Genomic DNA, 13,446 nt, shown 5'->3' with positions numbered 1-13,446 from the left:
GATAGTATTCCAGCTGTGCGGGTATTGTATTTCCACTAACCACACCTTCCAGGCACCCGGGAGATCCAAGGGCTTAATTAGCCGTATTGTAAAGTTCGAGATGGTGTTTTGGGGAAAAACTGCAGAGATGGCATTGCTGGGCAAAGTAATGTAAAACCCGCCGTCACTCATTTTTCTCTCTTTCTCTGTCCTTGCAGAAGGAATCTTTTTTGTTTGTTTGTTTGTTCGTGTCTAGATGTCACAGAGTTGAGAAGCTTCCACCCAGCTGTTAAACTTATCAGGCCACCCCAACCATTTCACCAGTAGCTGCTTTTTTCTCCCTTTTCCTTTCTGTGCTAGAACTTTTTCAATTCTGTAAATCCTGTCTTGTTTGGGGTTTACTTTTTGTAATTCTTCAGGGTAAAAAGATCCAGTAACTGCCTCACGCTCGTAATCTTTTAAGCGGTATTCAGGTCTCTGGCCCCTGGTTAAGGCTTCATCCACTATGAATATCTCATCGGTAAACGTCTGTTCATAACCTTTTTCAAAAGCACCTTTGGTTTTAGATAGTCTCACGTGGTCACCTTTTCTAAAAGGGGCAACAACCGGTTTTATTTTAAAACCATCTCCGTAAACCGTTTTCCATACCTTCAAAGAATTTGAAGGGTTAACATCAACGGGTCTGGTACATATAGTTCTGTGAAAGCTCTGGTTGTAACTCTTTATAAAGTCAGGTAAGACGTCAATGTAGCGAAAGGTGTTATGGGCTGTAAAATATCTCCACATCCTAGTTTTTAAAGTTCTGTTAAATCACTCCACAACCACTGCTTTGACTTCATTATTGGTAACAAAATGGTAAACTCCATGCCGCTTTAACAATCCACTTAAAGGTTTGTTTAAAAATTCTTTCCCCCGATCGGTTTGTAATTTTTGAGGCATGCGACCTTCACTGAAAATAGCTTTAAAGGCCTTGGATGTCTATCACTGTTAAGATGTACTTAAAACTGCTGTTGTGTTTGGAGAACCGGTGCATATCCACCAAATCTGCTTGCCACTGCGCATCCACCTCTGAAACAGTGGTCTTGTTTCTTTTAAAACATATTCGAGCCGGTTTGTGTAAAGTGTAAGCATCCTGGTCTGAAAGCCATGCTGTTACTTGTCTTCTGTTTAAAGTTTTACTATGCTTTCTGGCCGCTTGAAAAAGAGGGTTGACCCCGCCGAAGCTCCCAACTTCCCCGGGGGCATAATATATTTTCTTTAACAGAGCTGTCTGTGTAGACATGACTGTTACCGGTACCGTCTTTTACTACCACAAGTATGAAAGGGAACACATTCATATTGACACATTTAAATAAGTTTTATTAATCTCCTGGTTTAACACGGCCATTTTTACAGCCACCTGTAAAAATGGATGCCATGACCCCTACCAAAAGGGAGTCTCAGATGGTTCATTCTTCCATTTTGTCCTCTTCGGTTTGAGATCTGTGTCTCAGACATGAGCAAAAGCAGCTGACGCACGATATGTTTACTCCCACAGGGCTTCCAATGTGTAAGTTCTTAAAGGCCTCTAAAAAGGCATCGTCGACCTGTTGAGAGATTTTCAGAAAAGAAACCGCGTAAGCACCCCCACTGCTTGTTTTTGTTTTTTTTTTAATTTACGCAACCCCTGGTTCCTACCCCATTACCCACCCCTCCTCGACCATCACTTCTTAATCATTCATTTTACCTGAGTGCTGTCTTTTCTGTTCGCTTTGTTCGCCGGTGCCTCCACCGAGCCACGATTGCCTTCCACCTTTGAGGGGTTGGACAAAGAGAGGCCATCACGTTCATTGGGCTGTCTCACGAAGGTTTCAGGGTTGGGTTCCGGCATATCCAGCAACGTCTGGGCCAAAGGGTTCCCCTCGGTTGCTCCCTCCTCCTCCTCGAAACTGTCGCTGATGCAGCGCCTGCTCCACACAAGGTCAAAGGTGGTTGGGGCTAAAATAATGTCCGATGTTCTCATGGGGGTGGTGAAGGAGTCCATGTTTCCTCTCAGCATCCTTTCCGCGCTTTCGAAAACACGTGTCCTTGGTAAGAGATGGCGGCCTCCTCTCTCTGGCGCTGGGCTTTATGGGGGTAATGGTGCTGCACTCTGATTGGCGGAGGGCCTTGGGAGGCGTTCTTAGTGGGGTCACACAACTCCCTTCCGGAGGGGTCACCCCAACCCAGAAGTCACCCTGGTTGGTCAACATCTCCTCTCGGGGCGGTCCTATCAGCATGAAACCCCACCTGATTGGCAGAGGGTGGGGGGGGGAGTTCTTAGAGGGGTCACATGACCCACTTCCGGGTGGGTCACCCCGCCCCGGAAGTTACCCTAATTGGTCAAAATCGCCTCTCGGGGCGGTCCTATTGGGACAAAACCCCTCCTGATTGGTAGAGGGTGGTGGGGGGAATTCTTAGAGGGGTCACATGACACACCTTGCTTCCGGTCAGGTGGCACCTTGACCCCAGAAGGAATACCCCCATGGGGTGGGACTTCCGGTGACAGGTGGGAGGGACCAAAAAATCAAGGGGTGGGGCTTAAGGGGTCAAGGGGCGGGGTTAGGGTTTGATTGACGGTAGGGCCCTTATACTACTCAGAATTCTCAAGCTGTCCTCTGAAGTGCTTGCAACCCCTTTCAGTTTGGTGTTATCTGCACATTTTATAACCAGAAATGTATAAAACAGATGTGTATGGGAGGTATCTATCTATCTATCTATCTATCTATCTATCTATCTATCTATGAAATTTATTGAATCCTGAATCACCTGTAACAAAAAACTCAGACCTCTAACACTTGGCCTAAAGTAATAACATTCTTTGCATGTCAATTCGTGACAGGGTGCTGTATTTGTTTTGTCCAAACACTAGAGGGAGACAGAAACTTGTGCACATAAATGGTGCATTTTATACTAGGTTACCACATCCACTAAAGTGCAAAGGTCTTCCTGAGCAACCAAAGATGAGATACTGGAGCCAGCATGCCTGCAGCATTCACAGCAACTACTGCTGCACTCGACTATGGGACAAGTTTGTAGACCTGAATAATGTTAATCTTGTGCTATAAATTGAGTTACATTAGGTGTCAGGGTATGGGTTAGGACAGGGGACAAAATTCACTTGCCTGTGAATCCTTGATCCTCAATGTGAGTAATGCAAGTAGCACCATTAACATCATAGGAAGTTTGCCTGAATAAGAATTCAGTCAGACCTTCAACATTTGGCGTTGACTTTGAAAGGACTTGGGGGTTGCTATGGGTGGCTGTTGTGGAGAACACATATTGCAGAGGCTGTTTCCAGGCGATGGCAGAATGGCGGCAGAAAAATGGCTGGCTGGTAAAGAGCAATCCCTTCTATTGAGGGTGATACATAGGAAAGGACAGGGGGTTCTGAAGTAACAATACAACTGTATCCAGATCCCAGCCAGGGGACATGTTCTGCCTGATGGCCAGACTGCACACAGCAGGTTTGAACTTTTCATGCACTGTGGAGGGCGGATCGCAGCCCTGGAAGGGCTTGGAGATGAAGGCGGAAAGAAGATAGGCAGTATGCAGGAGGAGGAAGAGGGGAAAAATCTGTCTTCTCTCCAGCATGAGGAAAGACTGGGAGAGAGCCTGAAATGTTGAAGGAAAGAAGGAACAGGTAAGAGGTAAAGATGGTCCAACTCCGTCAAAGATACTGGAGATACAGTAGGATTGAAACTGCTTCCTAGCATGCAATGAGGGTGATGGAGGGTGCCCCAGGCTGAGTGCCCTTTGACAACATCTGCATTCTCATGCTGCATTGGGATGCCAGCATCACATGGCAGCAACATGGCAGAGCACAACTCGAGAACACAGTCACTGCAGAGTAATGGCTTTGGAACCACAATCATATTGACCTCTCTGCTGCTTTGTCTGATGACCAGCCGACCCCTCCTCAGCTCTTCCATCACCACAGATTGAAGCTCTTTGTTCTAAATCCCATCCCTGTATCAGATGGCGAAGAAAACCTTGTGTTGTTCTGGGAAGCTGACCTCTTTGTCAGTTGCTACTAAGGGCGGCTCAGGGTGCTGGGCAACATCACAGCAGATGCTCTTTAGGAACAATTCCCACATGGTCACCAAAATATATATGGAAGTGATTGCAACGCACATGGGGAATGCTGCTGTGAAAGTGATAATCTGTGTCTGTGCAGCTGCACTGGGCAGGAATTTATAGAGAGACATTAAAAATTAAAGAAGACGCTGCCTCTCTTTTGGTGTAATTTTCCTCTCACTAACCCGTTTTATAGCAGTGCATCTCTACTGGTTTCACTGAAGTCATTCCTGATTTATACTAGGGTAAGTGAGAGTGGACTTGTTCCCTAATTAACTTCTCAAAAAACTTAAATCTTCATTATATTTTTCATGAAAACTCAGTTACTGTAATTCACTTCTAAATGTGCACATTTATTTTTATTTATAGATTTATTTCCATATCTATTTTATTGACACCCTCCCCCGCGCCGCCCCCCCCCCCCCCCCACAAACAAAAGTTATGGGTGAATAGACGAAAAGAAGAAGAAGAAGAACAGAAAGTTAAAGAAATTGGATGGGCGGGTAAAGAAGAGAGGAAGCCAGGCAAGGAGGGCAAAGGAGAGCAACATCTTGATTTACATCCACTAGGGATGAATGAAGACCTTTTAAAAATTAGAGCTAATCTTTTCAAATTTCTCAGAGGTCCTTCTTCTTCTAAATGTTACCTGCTTTTTAGCTGCCCTGTCAGCCAGGTCACTATGCCAAGCAGATTGAAGGCAATCTGCTCTAGTAGCTGAAAGCCTGTGCTGTCACAGGAGTGTAATTTGTAAACTCATGTGTGTTAAAAAGCACCAAAATGGCTGAGAACTTAAAAACAGGGTGATAACAGACTGTGAATCCCAGTGATAATTGGACCTGGTGATAATCTAAACAGAAAGAGCTCTCAACTGTGCTTGTAAATGTTTCCATCGTTTCATGTGGATTCAACAGACATTCTAGTTTTCAGAGTGATGTCTGGGGTTATTGTTTGTGTTGGTTATGTTGTGTGCATGATTGTGTTGATTTCTGTGTTTCTTGTGTTGTATTAGGACATTTGTGTTGATTTGTGCAGATGTGCACTGCAGTAAGGGGCTGTGTGTTCTTGGGGTTATTGTGTGTGATAGTTGTTTTAGTGTGCACATGGTTGTGTTGATTTGTCAGCCTTCTTGATGTTATACATTATTAGTTCTCTTTTCCTGTCCACTATAGGAGCCACACTTTTCTTCATCTTTCTCTTGCTCCTAATGTACTTACAATTCCTCTTCTTATTCCCTTTTATGTCCCTTTCTAGGTGTAACTCATTTTGTGCCTTAGCCTTTCTGATTTTGTCGCTACGTACTTGTGGTATTCTTTTGTACTCATCATTAGCTGTGAGTCTGTGCTTCCATCTTTTACACTATTCCTTTTGGTTTTTAGGCTTTGTATGTTTCAGAATGACACACAGAATCACAATCCTGGAATCTTACTATATAGAAGTTTGGAATTTCAACCCCTCTGCCTGATTTTTGCCATTGAAAATATCCCTCTATGGCAATTAGGTGAATAAGTCCCATTGGAAAACTTTCAGCATTTCAAAAACCTGAGCCCATTCATTCTGGATTAAGACAAAATTCCAAACTGGGTTAATTTCCTTCTGGTTGTCCCAATTTCTTGCATTTCATGTTCACAATGTATATGAGTCATGCTCCTGCACACAATGGAAAATTATTAGAGTCTCCTGATTACACACCTGAAGAAATTTTTATGCATGTGCCTGTTTGCACATGTGCACACGTATGAAAGTATTCCAAAGTCTTTTTTTGCAAGTTGAAATTTTGGGTTCTAGTTGTGCGTTTTATTGTGTGGTGGGTGAGGGCATGTATGGCTTTGGGCACTAATTGTGTGCCAGATTATATGTGTGAAGACCATCTTTCTCTATTTCCACGTATGTTACGTCATTCCATCATATTGCCAAATTACAGTCCTGTCTGTGCTTTCTGGCAGCAGCAATGGGGCTACAAACATGGGGAGGGTGAATAACAAGCCATGACAGCTGTGCTTTTAGTAGCAAATCTCTAATGGTCATCAGAAGCCTTGTATCTAACAGGTGACTACAGAAATCAACAGACCCTGCGAGGGGTGTGTTCTCTTTTTTGGATTACTGAATATCCCTACGGGTTTGTTTAATGGAGCAATTTCAAATTTTAATCTCAGTGGAAACCTAGAGGCAACCGTGATATCCTGGTCCTGTTGCCCTTGCTGAACACACTCTGGATTGTTGTCACATTATCCAGCTTCTGAATCCCATGTTCTGCATAGCCCTCTGATCTAGGTAGTGACTGGTCACTGTTCCTAGCTCACTGTCTCTGAACAAACGCCCACTGCTTCACTCCAGGGTGAGGGATGAGCCATTAAGTATTGATGGCCCTTGATGACTTTGTCACTGCTTCCAGGCCTAGCTTCTCCACAACCAGTTGCATGTTTCCTGATACAATAGAGATGAGCTCATCCAGGAAGATGATTACAGTAAAAAAAAAAAAAATTCATAAAACCAAATGGAATTAACAACTGGACAAACATGGATTCCCCACACTGTCAGAGCAACCTTAGCCACGGAAGTATTGGCAGACCTCCTTACTATAGTGGTCCCACCTAGGCTTGTTAGCATGCTGTTTCAGGGCCAGATGTTCAAAGTTACTGAGAGTCCTAACTGCAGGTTTAAGTGCAGGGATAGTTCTCAAAATCTGGCCTTGGGCACTTTTGAAAATGTTATCCATAATTTTTAGTTGTCACAAGGCTCTCAGAAATAATGGTGCATATCCTGGAAGATAAATGAACACACTATCTGATTCTTTGCAGAAGAGATTTGAGAGATCTCTGGGGTGTGAAGTTAAAAATGGAAATGTCTAAAAATGTTCCGTGCTGTTAAAAAACAATTGATGCCATTTCTGCAGAAATTGAGATGGAAATATAAAAGTATGCTGTGACTGAGGCATGGCTAGGTTCTCTTCCAATTGTGCATTGAAAGTTATGCATGCTCTCATGGCAGCATTATGGCATTTATAAGTTATACAGCACTCTCTAACAGCGATATTAAAGAACGTTGTCACATGTCTTAAGTATCATCTCCACTTTACATGAAAGCCATGGAGCATCTGCAGAGCTCTTGTTTCATAAACCTCAAATCATATTAAGAGAATGGTAAGTGGTAGTGTCGTCAACGATTTCACAGAGGCGGGAACCGAGCCACAGAGAGAGGAAAGGGCAAGCCCAGCATCTGGGAGTGGATGAGCCAGGAATAAAACCAGGTCCCTAGAATTAAATTATAGTTTCCACTCGGCTGGAGTCTGCTGAACTCTGCAATGTAAGTATGTGAAAATTAGGTATAAGGCCAGCAATGGCCTTTGGCTGGGGTTTTCATAGGAGCCCAGGAAGTGATAACCTCAGACACTGCAGGTAAAATAATACACAATCATTCTCATGAGTTCTGATGCTAAGATGTGTTCAGCCATAGAGATACCAGACAATAGGAATATTTCCAGTGTGCTTCAGCTCAGGCCCTTAGGAAAATTTTCCCTGAATGCCACTGCTATCTGGTGTCTTGACTCAACCATTGGGACCGCAACCAGCAGGGGGAAGTCAGAATTGAAATGCTGACTGTTTTGAAAAGGAAATTAGATTATAAATGGCAGAATTTGTTTTATTTCCCCTAGATGGAATCCACAGCAAACAAACACCATGGAAATGAAACTACCATCATGGAGTTCATCTTCCTGGGATTTGAGACCCTCCCACAACTGCAGATTCTTCTCTTCCTGATGTTTCTAGTGATCTATGCTGTGACCGTGGCCAGGGACATCCTCATTGTTGCACTAGTTGTGGCTGATCAGCACCTTCACACTCCCATGTACTTCTTCCTTGGGAACTTGTCCTGCTTGGAGACCTGCTACACCTCCACCATCCTGCCCAGACTGCTGGCCTGTCTCTTTACTGGGGACAGAACCATTTCTGTCACTGGATGCATCACACAATTATATTTCTTTGGTTCTCTGTCAGCTGCCGAATGTTGTCTCTTATCAGGAACGTCTTGTGACCGGTTGTCACAGTGCGTGACTCACCGCTGCGGCGCCTCCTGCTAGTTGTCTCAGGGAATTAGCGGTTCTAGCCTCCAGAGCGCCCTCTGCAGGCCGGTGTCCCACTGCCGCTGGCCTCCGTGTCCCTCCCAGGACCCGGTGCCCCTTGTCTTTGGGGTGCTTCGCCCGGCAATACCCCCACAGTCTCAGGGTCTCCCCACCCAGCAGAACCCCCAATCCTCTATCCCCACCTTGCTTCAGTCGTAGGCTACTGCCAGTCATCATCTAGCCCCTGCTCACTGGGGCAGACTGCAGTTTAAAAGCTACTCATCATAGGCAAGGTGGGGTTGGACCTGCTGCCTCTGCCTACCCATGGGCTGCCCCTTGCAACCCAAGTACCTAATTAGCCTTCCACTAGGCTGCAGCCTGGGGGATTTCCAGGCCGGAGCTCCCCAGCTCCCTTGGCCTTCCCCCAGCCCAGCTCCACTCCTTCTCTCAGCTCCCTGCAGCCAGGTCCCTCCCTCTCAAAAGGCTAGAGAGAGAGTGTCTCTGGCTTCTGGCCCCAGCCCTCTTATAAGGGCCAGCTGGGTCCTGATTAAGCTGGCCACAGCTGTGGTCAGCTACCCACTCGCTTCCCCAGCCATTCTTAGTCCCTCTTACCCTGCTGCAGCCCTCTCCAGGGCTGCTATCACCCTTCCAGGGCCGGAGCGGGTGACCACTCCGCTACACTGGTATTTAGCGATATGCAAACCTCTGCATTATGCAGGACTAATGAATGTCAGGTTCTGTATCAAGCTGGTGGCCACGTCATGAATAGGTGGATTTATATCTGTTGCCTTCTTAATAACTATGATGTCACAATTAACATTCTGTGGCCCCAATGAAATTAACCATTTCTTTTGTGATTTTAGCCCAATAATAAAACTGTCCTGCACTGACACCCACACTCTGGAAGTTACTGCTTTCATACATTCCTCCATATTCACATTTCCTCCATTTCTGTTGATCCTGGCATCCTATGTTTGTATCATCACCACCATCCTGCGAATCCCGTCCATCACCGGGAGGCAAAAGGCCTTTTCCACCTGATCCTCTCACCTCATCATGGTGACAATTTTCTATGGGACTATAGTCATTTTGTGTCTGCTATCAGAGTCTGATTCACTGAGGGACCTGAACAAAGTGTTCTCTGTCTTTTATGGCGCCCTCACCCTATTGGTCAATCTCCTCATATACAACCTGAGAAACAAGGAGGTGAAGGAAGCCTTAGAAAAGCTCTCCTTCGATTTTTTTTCTTTCACAAGAATACAGATATTTTAAACTAATATCTATATCCAGGGGTGGTTCCAGGCAACAGCGCAGCAAGCGCATGCCTGGGGCCTCTATCCAAAACCATAGAAGACCAAGCCAAATCCTTAAAAATATATCCCCTCCACTCCCACGCTCCCACTTTAAGGTCTGATCAACACAGTGTATCAAGAAAACGATGTGCCTGACCTGGGATTACTCATTCTTTGAGTGTGGATGACTTTGAAAGTCAATACCTTAATGTGTTAATGAGAAGAACATAATTTTAAAAGTACTCTTCTTGAAATTTAGCATTTGCCTTCTCCTTGTTTTCTCCTGAGTGATTTTAAAACTGGAATAAAACATACCCTTCACACATTCCATAACATTAATCCTCATTTAAAATAAGTGTAGGCCACATGTGAAGCTATTAGGTTTTAATGAAGCTATGTTTTTAGAAAAGTTGTGTCTAATCATTAGATTAAAAATAAATTATACACATGGCCAAGTGAATAGCTCTGGTCACTTTTAAATGGGACCCTGGTGACATCAGAGGTAAATCAACCAATCCCCACTCTTCATCTCCTGCTAATTTGAAAGTTGCAGTTCTGTTACCTGAAATGACTGATTAAGGAAAGGTATATTTGCAGGTAGTCTCATTCATGTCTTGGCCCTCGCGAGTGTTATTCAGGTTTCCATAGCCACCAGCTACCCACTCCTGTGCTTCATCAGAGAGGTGGTGGGTCTCTGCTACACAGCCAAGGGAAGGATTTCTGACTCAGGAAGACACAGTTCTCTGCTCCCTCCTTCCTAACCAGTTTAGTAAGATGAGGCCCTGAGTCATAAACTCTTGGTATCAGAGGCCCGGTATGAGGCCTGAGGCCTCAAGTGAAGTAATGGTCAAGACATTGCTAACATAAAGCAAAGTTAAGCTGTGAGCCAGAGGAAGGCCCGGCTCATAGAAGCTGGCAAGAAGAAGGCTGCTAAAAGCACATATTCACATATAAGCACTAATAGGATGAATGTGTGCCAGGATGGCACCAGAACATCCCGGTACAAGCACATTCCACCGAGATAACAAGGAACAGGCAGACCCATCCTAAAGATAGGGTCAAAGGGACAATATGATGGATGGACTTGTTTGTTCGAACCAGCTTGTACCTGGGGAGAGGCGTAGAGGGGTTGTACCTCAATGCGTCAGGAGTGATGTGTAACTTGTTTGTACCTGTGTATAAGAATGCATCCCTCAGTGGATGTCTTTGTCTGGCCTAGGAGGCAGTGGAGAGTCCCACCACTGACTGAGCTGGTCCACTGTTAGGGGCACATATTCGTAGTATGTCCTGTGGTGTCTGCGGGGAATTATTACTGTGCTTTATTTGACAATAAACCTGGCCGGGTGCCTTTGTACCTTATCAGAGTCTGTGGTCATTGGGGCGGGTTCTCTTGGGGTCTGCTGTGCCAGCTATCTGCACAGAGCCGGGGCAGCACACAGAGGGAACGAACACACGCATGCAGCCAACTGTTATCATCATTGAACAGAGCAGAGCACCACACCAGTGGTGTCTGACAACACCCAGAAGCAGTAATTTGCAGTTGTCCAGGTCACTGGGGCTGGAAACTAACATTCTGCCATTCCCTGATCCGTCACGTCCAAAGCCTGTCAAATTTGTCCCCATCTTGCTTAAAGTGCGGTGCCCAAATCTGGACACAATAGTTGTCACCACATGGCCCTGGGGAGTCTGCCCGACCGGTTGGAGTGAGAATCCCTCACTTATGCTGGTGTAAATTATGAGTAACTCCAGTGAAGTCATCACAGCCACACTGGTGTAAAACTGCAATAAGTGAGAGGAGAACCAAACCTGGTGGTGTTGGTAGGGGGGAGGAATTGCTTCTTCCTGGCCTCATGGGCATTGCCTCACACCATGAGGGTTCATTACCTGGATAATGTGCTTATAGGGTCATGTTCTCCTCCCGTTTACACTACTGTTGATTTGATTCTATCCACAATAATTCTACTGACTGGAAAGGAAGCCACTCATATGCCACCAACTTTAGATTCATTTCCAGGTTCCCTGCTACCAACTATCATAATATTTACACACAGCCTCATACAGTGGGAGCAAATCAAAACTGTCCCTGTGATTTTACACTGATGTAGACCCACTAAAGTCAAAGCCATTAAACAGGAAGGTGTTGTATCATGGCCAGTAAATGCAAAGTCCAGTCTGAATCTTAATGTATTAACCTTCACATGGTCACACGAGGGGGTAGCTATTATGATCTTCGTTTTGAAGAAAGGGAAGTTTATTCTGTTTTCTCATTTCTAGGAACACATGAGAGTGTGAATGATAGCCTCACACAGAGTCAAAGAGAGAGCTTCTGTGTTCAGTAATATACAAATAAAACTCATTATGACAAACAAGCCCAGGTTTATTAGTATTGCCAACTCAGCAGAGAGAAACATTAAAAGGAACAAGAAGTGAAGGGGGTGAAGTATGAAGTGGAATGATTACGGAAAACTAGAACAAAGATGATCCTAGTGATTATTGGAGCACTTGGCTATGAACTAGCTGCTCAAGAACACATTGGGGGTGCAAGACATCATGATCAGTGACCTCCTCAAGACAAACACTATGAGAATTTCAAGGTGAGTAAAAGGAGAGTGAGTACAGATGAGCAGCTAAAATGCAGGAATTCTGCAGAAGGTTTAACAACATTCCAGACTACCCAAACCAAAGGCATTAATTTGTGGTCAGCATTTATTGTTGACTTGTGGGGATACATTTAGACAATAGGTTTCTCCTTTTTAAGCTTAAAGATCTTGTATGTTGTGAAGGCTACTTTTTTAAGGAAAATTCTCATGATGTAATACTGAAGGATAATAAGAATAATAAAAATAAAGTTTAAATTGAAGCATTATCATTATTACATTTTAACACAACATCTTATAATTATTATATCATTTAAACCACCATTAGTAGCGTAAAAAATCCACAACATTTTCTTTAAAAATTAATCTGAGAGAAAGAGAAAGAGAGAGAGAGAGAGAGAGAGAGAGAGGGTGTGTGTGAGAGAGAGAGAGAAAGGTCAGTCCTAAATTTTATTGACATATGTTGCTGTTGTAAACCCTGGTGATTCCAAGACTGGAGAGATAAAGAGCAATTAGGGTAGCCTAAAAAACCCACCATATATTGTTTTTAAATCAACCAGATAGACAGACAGATCACTATCAGTCTTGAAAATGTATTGAAAGATGCTGCTGATACAACCCCAGTGAAAGACAACTTCTGAGAGATGATGAAATCCTCCCCTTGATAAAGGGTCTACACCAGGCGTCGGCAACCTTTCAGAAGTGGTGTACCGAGTCTTCATTTATTCACTCTAATTTAAGGTTTCACATGCCAGTAATACATTTGAACGTTTTTAGAAGGTCTCTTTCTATAAGTCTATAATATATAACTAAACTATTGTTGTATGTAAAGTAAATAAGGTTTTTAAAATGTTTAAGAAGCTTCATTTAAAATTAAATTAAAATGCAGAGCCCCCTGGACTGGTGGCCAGGACCCAGGCAGTGTGAGTGCCACTGAAAATCAGTTCACGTGCCGCCTTCAGCACGCGTGCCATAGGTTGCCTACCCCTGGTCTACACAAAGGCTACAGGCCACTTCTTTTACACTTCACTGGTGAAAATAGGGCATAGGTGGGGAAATGAGTGACACACATGTGTTAGGTAGACCCTCCGCACTGTGGGAAAATTCACCATTTCCAACTCCCTGCTACTCCCATTGATATCAGTGGGTAATAAATGGAGTTGACTGCAGTAGGAACTGGATGGGTTCTGCCCCATTAGCTCACATTTCCCCAGGCAGATATAGGGTCCATCCATCCCAGAGTCAGGGATTGCTTGGCCCTGCTGCCCTTATTTGTACAGGTAGCTCTTCCTGACAGCAGGTGTCCCGTTGTATTTAAAAGAACAGCTCTAGTAAGTAAGAGCTGTTTGTATGACCTGTGTTTCACAGCATCATGCCACAAGATAAGTTTCCATTATCTTGACTTTATTGCAATGTGCAATAG

At 44.3% G+C, this 13,446-nt stretch overlaps 1 pseudogene; it reads left to right on the top strand.

Annotated features, from left to right (window-relative positions):
• The first annotated feature begins 7,726 nt into the window (after positions 1 to 7,726).
• On the top strand, positions 7,727 to 9,411 carry LOC128846809 (olfactory receptor 6N1-like; annotated as a pseudogene).
• The last annotated feature ends 4,035 nt before the right edge of the window (positions 9,412 to 13,446 follow it).

The sequence above is a fragment of the Malaclemys terrapin genome, chromosome 12, assembly GCF_027887155.1.
Source record: "Malaclemys terrapin pileata isolate rMalTer1 chromosome 12, rMalTer1.hap1, whole genome shotgun sequence".
In the NCBI taxonomy this organism is placed as follows: domain Eukaryota; kingdom Metazoa; phylum Chordata; order Testudines; family Emydidae; genus Malaclemys; species Malaclemys terrapin.
This window is presented reverse-complemented; position numbering and strand designations above follow the sequence as displayed.